The sequence below is a fragment of the Aotus nancymaae genome, unplaced genomic scaffold, assembly GCF_030222135.1.
Source record: "Aotus nancymaae isolate 86718 unplaced genomic scaffold, 86718_ANA_hifiasm-v0.15.2.pri h1tg000015l_0, whole genome shotgun sequence".
Classification (NCBI taxonomy): domain Eukaryota; kingdom Metazoa; phylum Chordata; class Mammalia; order Primates; family Aotidae; genus Aotus; species Aotus nancymaae.
The window spans coordinates 3,300,667-3,313,183 of record NW_026988426.1 but is presented as its reverse complement, the minus strand read 5'-3'; the positions used below and the strand labels follow the sequence as shown (position 1 = coordinate 3,313,183).

The following is a 12,517-nucleotide window of genomic DNA, read 5'->3' as shown; positions in this document are numbered from 1 at the left end:
CTCAGCCTCCCAAAGTGGTAGGATTATAGGTATGAGCCCCACACCTGGTTGTGCCTCTCTTTTAATTAACTTGGGAAGAGTCTTCTGATCCTTGTGGACTGTAATTGCAGGGAAAAAATAAAACATAAATCCACCCAAATAAGAAAAATTCTCTCTTATATACAGCTGCTTATAGATGCATAGAATATCTCTGGAACGAGATACAAGAAATTGACGATAGGATGGCTTTTGGAGAGTGGGGCTAGGTACCTAGGGAAGAAGGGTACGAGGGAGACTTCACTGTTTACCATTTTGTTGCTTTCAAATTTTACACTATACGCATGTATTACCTACCCAAAATATGAATAAAAAATAAATTCACTCTGGCCGGGCACGGTGTCTCACGCCTGTAATCGCAGCACTTTGGGAGGCTGAGACAGGTGGGTCTTGAGGTCAGGAGATCTAGACCATCTGGGCCAACATAGTGAAACTCCGTCTGTACTAAGAATACAAAAATTAGCTGGATGTGATGCGTGCGCCTGTAATCCCAGTTACTCAGGAGGCTGAAGCAGGAGAATTGCTTGAACCTGAGAAGTGGAGGTTGCAGTGAGCTGAGATCGTGTCACTGCACTCCAGCCTGGGCAACAGAGTGAGATTCCATCTCAAAAAAAATAATAATAATGTCTACGGCCATACCACCCTGAACGCGCCCAATCTTGTCAGATCTCGGAAGCAAAGCAGGGTCGGGCCTGGTTAGTACTTGGATGGGAGACCGCCTGGGAATACCGGGTGCTATAGGCTTTAAAAATAAAAGATAGGCCGGGCGTGGTGGCTCACGCCTGTAATCCCAGCACTTTGGGAGGCCGAGGCGGGTGGATCACGAGGTCAAGAGATTGAGACCACGCTGGTCGACATGGTGAAACCCCGTCTCTACTAAAAATACAAAAAATTAGCTGGGCATGGTGGTGTGTGCCTGTAGTCCCAGCTACTCAGGAGGCTGAGGCAGGAGAATTGCCTGAACCCAGGAGGCGGAGGTTGCGGTGAGCCGAGATCACGCCATTGCACTCCAGCCTGGGTAACAAGAGCAAAACTCCGTCTCAAAAATAAAATAAAATAAAATAAAAATAAAAATAAAAATAAAAGATAAAGGAAAAAAAAATAAATGCAATAGATTTCAAAAAGGAAATTTAAAAGATCTGAAGTGTGCGAATATAATTTATCATCTTTTTTTTTTTTTTTTTTTGGAGTCTCACTCTGTCACCCAGCCTGGAGTACAGTGTAGCAGTCATAGCTCAATGTAGCCTCAACCGCCTGGGCTCAACGGATCCTTCTGCCTTAGCCTCCTGTGTAGTTGGGACCACAGGCATATGTCACCACATCCAGTTAATTTTTTTGTAGAGACGGTGTCTTGCTATGTTGCCCAGGCTGGTCTTGAACTCCTGGACTCAAGTGATCCTCTGGCCTTGGCCTTGGCCTCCCAAAAAGTGCTGGGATTCCAGGTGTGAGCCACTGTGCTCACCCTAATATGCCATCTTAATGAAAGGAATAAAAACTCCAAGGAACGTTCTGGATCCCTTCAAATACAAATGTCTCATGGCCCAAAGGAAATGACTGTTTTCTCTTAATTACGTCAACCTTGTTGACATTTTGCACTGGGAGTGTGGTTATGTGGAAGGCACACCAGGATAGAAGCCCAGGCACTGCCACCCGCTGCTGCCAGCCTGGCCCCAGCTTAGTCATCAATGGGTGCTGTGAAGTAGCTAAGTCATTAAACCTTTTTTCCTTCATTGCTCATCTGTACAATGAGGAAAATGAATTTTGTGTTCTCCATTCTACAAGTCCACAAGTCCACTAGGAGCCATAAAGATGTAAAGGAACAATATAGTACTTTATTTATTTATTTATTTTTAGACAGAGTCTCACTCTGTTGCCCGGGCTGGAGTGCAGTGGTGCTATCTTAGCTCAGTACAACCTCTGCCTCCCAGGTTCAAGGGATTCTTCTGCCTCAGCCTCCTGCGGAGCTGGGATTACAGGCACATGCCACCACATCTGGCTGATTTTTGTGTTTTTAGTAGAGACGGGGTTTCACCATGCTGGCCAGGCTGGTCTCAAACTCCTGCCTCGGCCTCCCAAAGTGCTGGGATTACAGGTGTGAGCCACTGCGCCCGGCTGGAACAAGATAGTACTAATGACTTATTACTTTGTTATTTTATTATTTATTTATTTGTTTGTTGATTTTTAAAAATAAATTTGCTTTAAGTGTACGAAGATCTTAATGTCACTGGGCAAAATAGCCATTTATTAGAATAGTTCAAATTCACTCTTGCAACAAAATAAACCACATTCCATCAAGCCACAGGAAAAACAAATGCAGGGATTTAAGAATGCTATACTTGCTTCTCTTCAACTTTAGCAGCAAAAGTTGGAAAGTTCTCAAGATGCTCCTGACACTGTTGTCTTAAGCAACAGAATCCTGGGGAGTGTGCTTGGGCCTTCAAGTTCTTCTCAAGGTATTTCATCTTCTCAGCTCGGGCTCAATGTTCTCGGTGAAACCATGCCAGGCACAGGAGCATGCCCTTCACCTGATTCTGTACACGGGGCCATCCAAAAATGGTGATTTCGACTAAGTTCCCAGAGTCCACTATGTCCACTGTCAACAGGGCCTGGTTCGTCCACTCCATTTCTGGAATTATGGCTCGGTCTGGGCCAAAGAGCGGGTCTGCCAGCCATGCCTCCAGGTAGAACACCAAAGGGTCTCTCATTTCCTGCACCGGAAACCACCAGGGCCGGATGCGAATCTGTGACAGCGGAAGTGGTAACCTACGCAGCTGCTCCAGGGAGTGGGCCGGGGTCCATTTGCCCCGCTGAGACTCAGCAGCACCAGTGTCATCGACCATATTGGGACCAGCAGCCACAGAGCGCGCTCAGGACGGCTTTCACGTGACCTCCTCCAGACCGTTTGTTGATTTTTTGAGATGGAGTCTAGCTATGTTGCTTAGGCTGGAGTGCAGTGATGTGATCTCAGCTTACTGCAACCTCTGCCTCCCAGGTTCAACTGATTCTCCTGCTTCGGCCTCCCGAGTAGCTGGAATTACAGGCGCCCATTTAGCCAGTCTCGCTCTGCCAGTGCAGTGGTGCGATCTCAGCTAACTGCAACCTCTACCTCTCTGCTCCAGGCAACGCTTCTGCCTCTGTCTCCCAAGTAGCTGGGATTACAGGTGAGTACCACCACGCCTGGCTAAATTTTCCATTTTCAGTAGGGACAGCGTTTCACCATGTTGGTCAGGCTGGTCTCAAACTCCTGACCTCATGATGCACCCTCCTCGGCCTCCCAAAGTGCTGAGATTCCAGGCATGAGCCTTCGTGCCTGGCCATTTTTGTATTTTTAGTCAAGACGGGGGTTTCACTGTGTTGGTGTGTTGGCCAGACTGGTCTCAAACTCCTGACCTCATAATCCACCCACCTCGGCCTACATATATATATATATATATATATATATTTTTTTTTTTTTTTTTTTTGAGACAGGGTCTCACTCTGTCACCGAGGCTGGAGTGCAGTGGTGTGATCTTAGATCACTGCAACCTCCACCTACTAGATTCAAGCAATTCTTGTGTCTCTCCTGAGTAGCTGGGATTACAGGCACCCCTCACCCTGCCTGGATAATTTTTGTATTTTTAGTAGAGTCGGGGTTCCACCATGTTGACCAGGCTGCTCTCACTCCTGATCTCAAGTGATCTGCTCTCCTTCACCCCCTAAAGTGCTGGGATTACAAGCATGGGCCACCATGCCAAGCTAATTTTGTATTTTTAGTAGAGATAGGGTTTCACCATGTTGGCCAGACTGGTCTCAAACTCCTGACCTCAAGCGATCCGCTCACCTCAACCTCCCAAAGTGCTGGGATTATAGGCGTGAGCCACCACGCCCAGCCTTTTTCTTTCTTTCTTTCTTTTTTTGAGATGGAGTTTCACTCTTGTCACCCAGGCTGGAGTGCAATGGCCCAATCTTGGCTCACCGAAACCTCTGCCTCCCAGGTTCAAGTGATTCTCCTGTCTCAGACTGCTGAGTAGCTAGAGTTCCAGGCACCTGCCACCATGCCTGGCTAACTTTTGTATTTTTAGTAAAGGCAGGGTTTCACTATGTTGGCCAGGCTGGTCTTGAACTCCCGACCTCAACTGATTCACCAGTCTTGGCCTCCCAAAGTGCTAAGATTACAGATGTGAGCCACCTCACCCAGCCTGTTATTTGACTTTTTTCAAATTATTAGCTTAAATGACTTTAAATTATTTACTTTAAATGATTGTTTAACATAGTGCACATTGTTGAAACAGCTAGTACAGAAGAACTCACACTAAAGACCTCTAAAAAAACTTTAGTTTTTTTATTTTATTTTTTATTTTGACACAGAGTCTCACTCTGTCGCCCAGGCTGGAGTGCAGTGGCTCAATCTCAGCTCACTGCAACCTCTGCCTCCCGGTTCAAGTGATTCTTCTGCCTGAGACTCCCGAGTAGCTGGGACTACAGGCATGTGCCACTACGCCTGGCTAGTTTTTGTTTTTGTTTTTTTTAGATGGAGTCTCACTCTGTCGCCCAGGTTGAAATGCAGTGGTGCAATCTCAGCTCACTGCAACCTCTGCCTCCTGGGTTCAAGTGATTCTCCTGCCTCAGCCTCCCTAGTAACTGAGATTACAGGCATGCACCACCATGCCTGGCTAATTTTTGTATTTTTAATAGAGACGGAGTTTCACTGTGTTGGCCTGGATGGTCTCGATCTCTTAACCTTGTGTTCTGTAAGGTTTGTTCTTGGGTTCTTGCCGAGTTTAAAAAGAAGAAACTGGGGCCGGGCGCGGTGGCTCATGCCTGTAATCCCAGCACTTTGGGAGGCTGAGGAGGGTGGATCACGAGGTCAAGAGATCAAGACTATCCTGGTCAACATGGTGAAACCCTGTCTCTACTAAAAATACAAAAAATAAGCTGGGCATGGTGGTGCGTGCCTGTAATCCCAGCTATTCAGGAGGCTGAGGCAGAATTGCCTGAACCCAGGAGGCGGAGGTTGCAGTGAGCCGAGATCGCGCCATTGCACTCCAGCCTGGGTAACAAGAGCAAAACTCCATCTCAAAAAAAAAAAGAAGAAACTGAGGCCAACACAAGAAGATCCAATATGAAGGAATTTATTCAGGCTCCCGGGCGAGGTTCTGCGGTCTTCCTCTCAGACGTGGGGTTTTATAGGGAGTAAAGGAGCTCGATTGGTTGTGGGAGAGCAGGACTACTATTGGGTAAGGTTACAAGCCTTTGTTTGCATACAGGACTTGGCTGCTATTGGTTAGAATTACTTGGCTGCTATTGGCTAGAAAGACTCAGCTGCTATTGGCTGGAAAGACTTGACTGCTATTGGCTAGAATCACAAGACCCCGCTTGCATACTGGGTTCTTTAAGGGAAGGCCAGGCTGTGCGAGAAGGGGAGAAGGGAACATGCCTGAATATGTCCGGCTTTCAGAAAAAAGGGGGGGGTGTGCGTCCGAGCTCCCAGTGAGGCAACCGGCCTTACATGTTCCACCTGCCTTGGCCTCCCAAAGTGCTGGGATTACAGGCATGAGCCACTGCACCTGGCCAATATTGTTATTTTTTGTAGAGGCAGGGTCTCACTATATTGCTCAGTCTGGACTTGAACTCCTGGCCTCGGTGATCCTCCAGTGTTGGCCTTCCAAAGTGTTGGGACTACAGGCATAAACCAGAGATCTACCAATGATTTGGTAATAAATAAACAAATTTTCAAATAGCTGAGCACAATGGCTCATACCTGTAGTCCCAGCACTTTGGGAGGCTAACTATGGAGGATCACTTGAGGTCAGAAGTTCAAGACCAGCCTGGGCAGCATAGCAGGACCTCATCTCTACCCTAAATTTAAAAATTAGCCATGCATAGTGTTGTGTGACTGTGGTCCCAGCTACTTGGGAGTCTGAGGTAGGAGGATCGCTTGAGCCCATAAGGTTGAGGCTGCAGTGAGCTATGATCACACCACTGCACTCCAGCCTGGGGAACAGAGTGAGACTCTTACCAAAAAAAAAAAAAAAAAAAGGCCTGGCACGGTGGCTTACACCTGTAATCCCAGCACTTTGGGAGGCCAAGGTGGGCATATCATGAGGTTAAGAGATTTAAGACCATCCTGGTCAACATGGTGAAACCCAGTCTCTACTAAAAATACAAAAATTAGCTGGGTGTGGTGGCACACGCCTGTTAGTCCCATCTACTTGGAAGCCTGAAGCAGGAGAATCGCTTCAACACGGAAGGCAGAGATTGCAGTGAGCCGAGATTGCGCCACTGCACTCCAGCCTGGCAACAGAGTAAAAACAAAAACAAACAAGCAAAAAAAAAAATAAAAACCTAGCTTATATTCTTATTGCCTATCCTTTCTCTTCTTCTTCTTCCTCACCCTGTCTTATGGGCTGATTGTTTGATTAATTGTACACATTATTTCTTGTCTTTCTGCTGTGAAACAGAATTTAGCTCACTGATACTATCGTTTCCCCCCATTGTAACATATCTCACTATTTTAGTTCTCTTGGTTACCACTGAAACTTTAAATAACATGAGATTCCTCTCTTCTTAGCTCCGCCTACTATTTCCTGTATCCTCTTCTGTAAAATGAGGATAACTCCATAGGTCCAGCTGGGCCAGCAGGGTCTGGGCCTAGGCCATCAGAGAGCAAGCAACGCAGCATTCATCAAAGAGTTTGTGCTCTTAGACTGGGCATGGTAGCTCACACCTGTAATCCCAGCATTTTTGGAGGTGGAGGTGGGTGGATTCCTTGAGGTAAGGAGTTCAAGGCCAGCCTGGCCAACAAGGTGAAACGCCACCTCTACTCAAAATAAAAAATGAGCTGGGCATGGTGGTGTATACCCATAATCCCAGCCACGGGCTGAGGTAGGAAAATTGCTTGAACCCAGGAGGTGGAAGTTGCAGTGAGCCAAGATCACACCACTGCACTCCTGTAGCCAAGATCACGCCACTGCTCTCCCACCTGGGCGACAGAGCAAAACTCTATCTCAAAAAAAAAAGGGGGAAGCATACTAGGTAGCTCACAGAATCAAAGAAAAGCCAAAGGAAAAGTTGAGTAAACAGAACTCAGAAATAATAGAATTCAAGCCCATTCGGGGACCCTCAAGGATCTTATTTTGGGGGCATTGACATCACCTTCATCAGGACCATCTTTTAGGTCCAGGCAAAAATGAAAGTTGTATTTCTTCTGTATTCCTGTACTTGTTAATATAATACATCATGTATATTACAGGAGAAATATAGCTTTTATTAATAACAATCTGTTAATAATCTGGCCAGGCAGCCAGGGGGTGGTGGCTCACACCTGTAATCCCAGCACTTTGGGAGGCCAAGGAAGGGGGGTTGGATCACCTGAGGTCAGGAGTTCAAGACCAGCCTGGCCAACATGGTGAAACCCCCGTCTCTACTAAAAATACAAAAAATTAGCTGGGCGTGGTGGCAGGCTCCACTAATCCCAGCTACTCAGGAGACTGAGGCAGGAGAATCACTTGTACCCAGCAGGTGGAGGTTGCAGTGAGCCGAGATCACACTATTGCACTCCAGCCTGGGCAACAGAGTGAAACTCCATCTCAATAATAATAATAATAATAATATCAAGATCAGCCTGGCCAAGATGGTGAAACCTCGTCTCTACTAAAAAATACAAAAAAATAGCTGGGCATGGTGGTGCATACCTCTAATCCCAGCTACTCGGGAGGCTGAGTTGGAGAACTGCTTAAACCCGGGAGGCGGAGGTTGCAGTGAGATCACACCAGTGCACTCCAGCCTGGGTGACAGAGGGAGATTCCATCTCAAAAATAAACAAATAAATAATAAAATATACTACTACTAATAATAATCTGCCTAGGGGTCCCTGTGCCAGTTCACCCAGGTTTTCATTCCTGATGACTCAAAGGGAGTCTTGATTGGTTGGATTTGGTCACCTGGCCACCCGTTGGGGAAAAGAGAAGGACCTAGTGACTCACAGTCCACCAAAACCATATGAATAGGATAGAGGAAGTCCCCCAAGAGAATGGGAAGTTGTGGCTGGGCAAGCAGAAACAAAAGATATCCATTGTATTCATGAGGACTAGGTTCAGTGCACATGATAGAGACCTAAAGTGGCAATAGTTTAAACAAAATTAAAGTTTTTTTTTTCTCTTTTGCAGGTAAAAATCCAGAGGTAAGTAATCCAGGCAGGTACATGGCTCTTCTCCATGAAGCCTGGTGCCCCAGCCCCTTCCTCACGGGCCAAGATGGAGCTCTAGTCAACACTTCTAAGGTCCAAGCACAGGATGGAGAAATAGAGATAGAAGGGGACAAGAGAGAATGCTAAGTGTTTCCTCTGGATGATTCTGGGAAGCCATTGTACTTCTTACATCCCATTGGCCATACACAGTCACATGACCATTCCAAGCTGCAGTGCAGGCTGGGAAATAGAGGCTCTGCTAAAAATTCTATTACTGCTAAAGGGGAGAAGAATGGGTCCTAGAGGACAGTGGTCAGGTTCTGCCATATCCACCATGTTCATCTGGTGGATCTCGTAACTCACATGCATATATATCGTCCCACACATTTGATATTTTAAAATTCTCCCACCCCATTGTAATGCAGTCATTCTAATGTCACACAAAACCAAGGACACATCTCCTCAAAAGACACAACGAGAGTCATGCACAGTTACTGCAATAGCTCCTCTGGGAAACATCCTCTTTCTTCAATCTCATCTAAATATTTTGCAATCTGTGGGCCAAACAGAAGACTTTTTTTTTTTTTTTTTGAGACGGAGTCTTGCTCTGTCTGTTACCAGGCTGGAGTGCAGTGGCACAATGTCAGCTCATTGCAACCTCCATTTCCCAGGTTCAAGTGATTCCCCTGCCTCAGCCTCCTGAGTAACCATGCTTGGCTAATTTTTTGTATTTTAGTAGAGACAGGGTTTCATCATGGCCAGGATGGCCTCAATCTCCTGACCTCATGATCCACCCACCTCAGCCTCCCAAAGTGTTGGTATTATAGGCGTGAGCCACTGCATCCACGCCCGGCCAGTCTTTTTTTTTTCTTTTGAGACAGAGTCTCGCTCTATTGCCCAGTCTGGAGTGCAGTGATGCAAAATCGGCTCACTGCAATCTCCACCTCCCGGGTTCAAGCAATTCTCCTGCCTCAGCCTCTCAAGGAGCTAAGATTACAGGTATGTGCCACCATGCCTGGCTAATTTTTTTTTTTTTTTTGAGACGGAGTTTCGCTCTTGTTACCCAGGCTGGAGTGCAATGGCGCGATCTGGGCTCACCGCAACCTCCGCCTCCTGGGTTCAGGCAATTCTCCTACCTCAGCCTCCTGAGTAGCTGGGATTACAGGCATGCGCCACCATGCCCGGCTAATTTTTTGTATTTTTAGTAGAGACGGGTTTCACCACGTTGACCAGGATGGTCTCGATCTCTTGACCTCGTGATCCACCCGCCTCGGCCTCCCAAAGTGCTGGGATTACAGGCGTGAGCCACCGCGCCCGGCATTTTTTTGTATTTTTAATAGAGACAGTGTTTCACCATGTTAGCCAGGCTGGTCTCGAGCTCCTGAACTCAGGAAATCTGCCCACCTTGGCCTCCCAAAGTGCCCAGCCCCAAACAGTTTAATCAGCACCTGCTCACCCTATAGGGATAATGAGAAAAGGAAGGGGAAGAGACAGAAAAATCTTCTTAAATGTATTTTTAATTTTCATAATTTTTATTGCAGATGGGATCTCACCATGTTGCCCAGCCTGGTCTCAAACTCTTGGTCTCAAGTGCCCCTCTGGCCTCAGCCTCCCAAAGTACTGGGACTACAGGTGTGAGCAACTGCACCCAGTCTAGAAATTTTTTTTTTTTTTTTTTTGAGATGGAGTTTCATTCTTGTTGCCCAGGCTGGAGTGCAGTGGTGCGATCTCCACTCACTGCAACCTATGCCTCCCAGGTTCAAGTGATTCTCCAGTCTTAGCCTCCCAAGTAGCTGGGATTACAGGCATACGCCACCACGCCCGGCTAATTTTGTATTTTTAGTAGAGATGGAGTTTCTGCATGTTGGTCAAGCTGGTCTTGAACTTCCAACCTCAGGTGATCCGCGTGCCTTGGCCTCTCAAAGTGCTGGGATTATAGGCGTAAGCCACCGTTCCCTGCCTAAGTTTTGTATTTTTAGTAGAGATGGGGTTTCACTATGTTGGTCAGGCTGGTCTCAAACTCCTGACCTTGTGATCTGCCCACCTTGGCCTCCCAAAGTGCTGGGATTACAGGCATGAGCCATCGCACCTGACTGGAAACTTTCATTTTATTTTATTTTATTTATTTATTTTTTTTACCTCCCTTTCCCTCCTAGAAACTTTTATTTTTTAAAACTCACATGTTTGAATCCACCCTACCATTCCAGATCTCCACAGGAATGAACAAAGGAATACAAATAATTTGAGATGGTCAGGCATGGTGGCTCACACCTGTAATCTTAGCACTTTGGGAGGTCGAGGTGGGCGGATCACCTGAGATCAGGAGTTTGAGACCAGCCCGGCCAATGTGGCAAAACCCCATCTCTACTAAAAATACAAAAATTAGCTGGGCGTGGTGGTAGGTACCAATAATCCCAGCTACCGGGGAGGCTGAGGCAGGAGAATCCCTTGAACCCAGGAGGGGGAGGTTGCAGTGAGCCGAGATCACACCACTTCACTCCAGCCTTGGTGAAAGAGCAAAACTCTGTCTCAAACAAACAAACAAAAACCCAGATAATTGGAGTCTACCATTTTGGATTGTTTATGCTTATCCTTTGTTCTAGCAGCATAAAGTTGTTCCCTCTTCAGGTTGTCCGTGACCCCAAAACATTATACATATTCATCATAACAAGTATTAATGGATCCACTAAACTTGCATTCTTCTAAGGATGCAAGGGATCTAAGCATGAAAACAGCTACCATGTAGGTCAGGTGTGGTGGCTCACACCTGTAATCCCAGCACTTTGGGAGGCCAAGGCAGGAGGATCACTTGAGCCCAGGAGTTTGAGACCAGCCTGGCCAACATGATGAAACCCTGTCTCTACTAAAAATACAAAAATTAGCTGTGCGTGGTGGCAGGCACCTGCAATCCCAGCTACTTGGGAGGCTGAGGCAGGCGAATCACTTGAACCTGGGAGGTGGAGGTTGCAGTGAGCCTAGATCTCACCACAGCGCTCCAGTCTGGGCAACACAGCAGGACTGTCAAAAATAAAAAAAGAAAGAAAGAAAAAGAAAATAGCTACCACTACTTTCTGGGGGTCCTCTATCTGCCTGGGACTGTGCTAAATGCCATGCATACCTCATCTCATGTACTTCTCATAAATACCCTGTAGGATGGGTGCCCTTATCCTCATCTTACAGAATCAGGTCACGGGGCACCAAGAAATTGCTAAATGTGAAACCTGGCTTCTCTGTGCTTTCCTCACCAGATCATGCTGAAAAGAAAAAAGACTTGGCAGGACACAGTGGGTCACATCTATAATCCCAGCACTTTGGGAAGTCGAGGAGGGCAGATCACTTGAAGTCAAGAGTTCGAGACCAGCCTGGCTAACATGGTGAAACTCTGTCTCTACTAAAAATACAAAAATTAGTGGGGTGTGGTGTTTCTTGCCTGTAATCCCAGCTACTCAAGAGGCTGAGGCAGGAGAATCACTTGAATTCGGGAGGCAGAGGTTGCAGTGAGCCGAGATTGTGTCACTGCACTCCAGCCTGGGTGACAGAGTGAGACTCCATCTGAAAAAAAAAAAAAAAGAAAAAGAAAAGAAAAAAAAAGGCTTGCCTATTTCTCTCACCTGAGACATACCAGGGTGAAGACTGTAGGCAAAGGACATGGATTCTGTTGATCAACTGTTTTATTTTTAATAATACAAAAATTAGCCAGGCATGGTGATGGGCACCTGTAATCCCAGCTACTCGGGAGCCTGAATCACTTGAACCTGAGAGGTGGAGGTTGCAGTGAGCTGAGATCATGCCACTGCCCTCCAGCCTGGGCAACACAGCAAGACTCCATCTCAAAAAAATTATTTTTAATAATAACAATTATTCAAGGCCTTGATCTTTCAAAGTTTTGGGAGTATAGGCATGATACACTATGTTTGGCTCACACTGATTTATAATTAGTTCTGACTGTGTTTGTTTCTCAACCCATAATGAGGAAAATGTATTCCCAAAGATGCTTAGTGAAATTGGGCTCAGTTGAATGCTAAGTCAGGAAACTAGGCTAATATCCCAGCCTGAACTGTAGTTTGAAACAAGTTGACCCAGATATACCTCAAATCTTGTTAGCTTTCCTGGGTGTCTCTTTGACTTCTCATTACATGTCATTACAACAGGCTTCTTACCTTACCCAGTTTAGCTCTGTGATAATTTTGCTTGCCATTGTTTACGGCAACCAAATGGCTTGTTAAAATGCCTCTCTGCCAAGGTAGAAGGATCGCCTGAGACCAGGAGTTCCAGAGCCAGCCTGGGCAACATAGTGAGAGCCTGTCTCTACCA

The 12,517-nt window shown here is 46.4% G+C and overlaps 1 non-coding gene across 1 annotated transcript; it reads left to right on the top strand.

The window, feature by feature from the left end:
• Positions 1-661: 661 nt before the first annotated feature.
• LOC135275124 (5S ribosomal RNA) lies at positions 662-780 on the top strand. Its single transcript, XR_010342841.1, has one exon. It is a non-coding gene; the product is annotated as a 5S ribosomal RNA (ribosomal RNA).
• Positions 781-12,517: the final 11,737 nt, after the last annotated feature.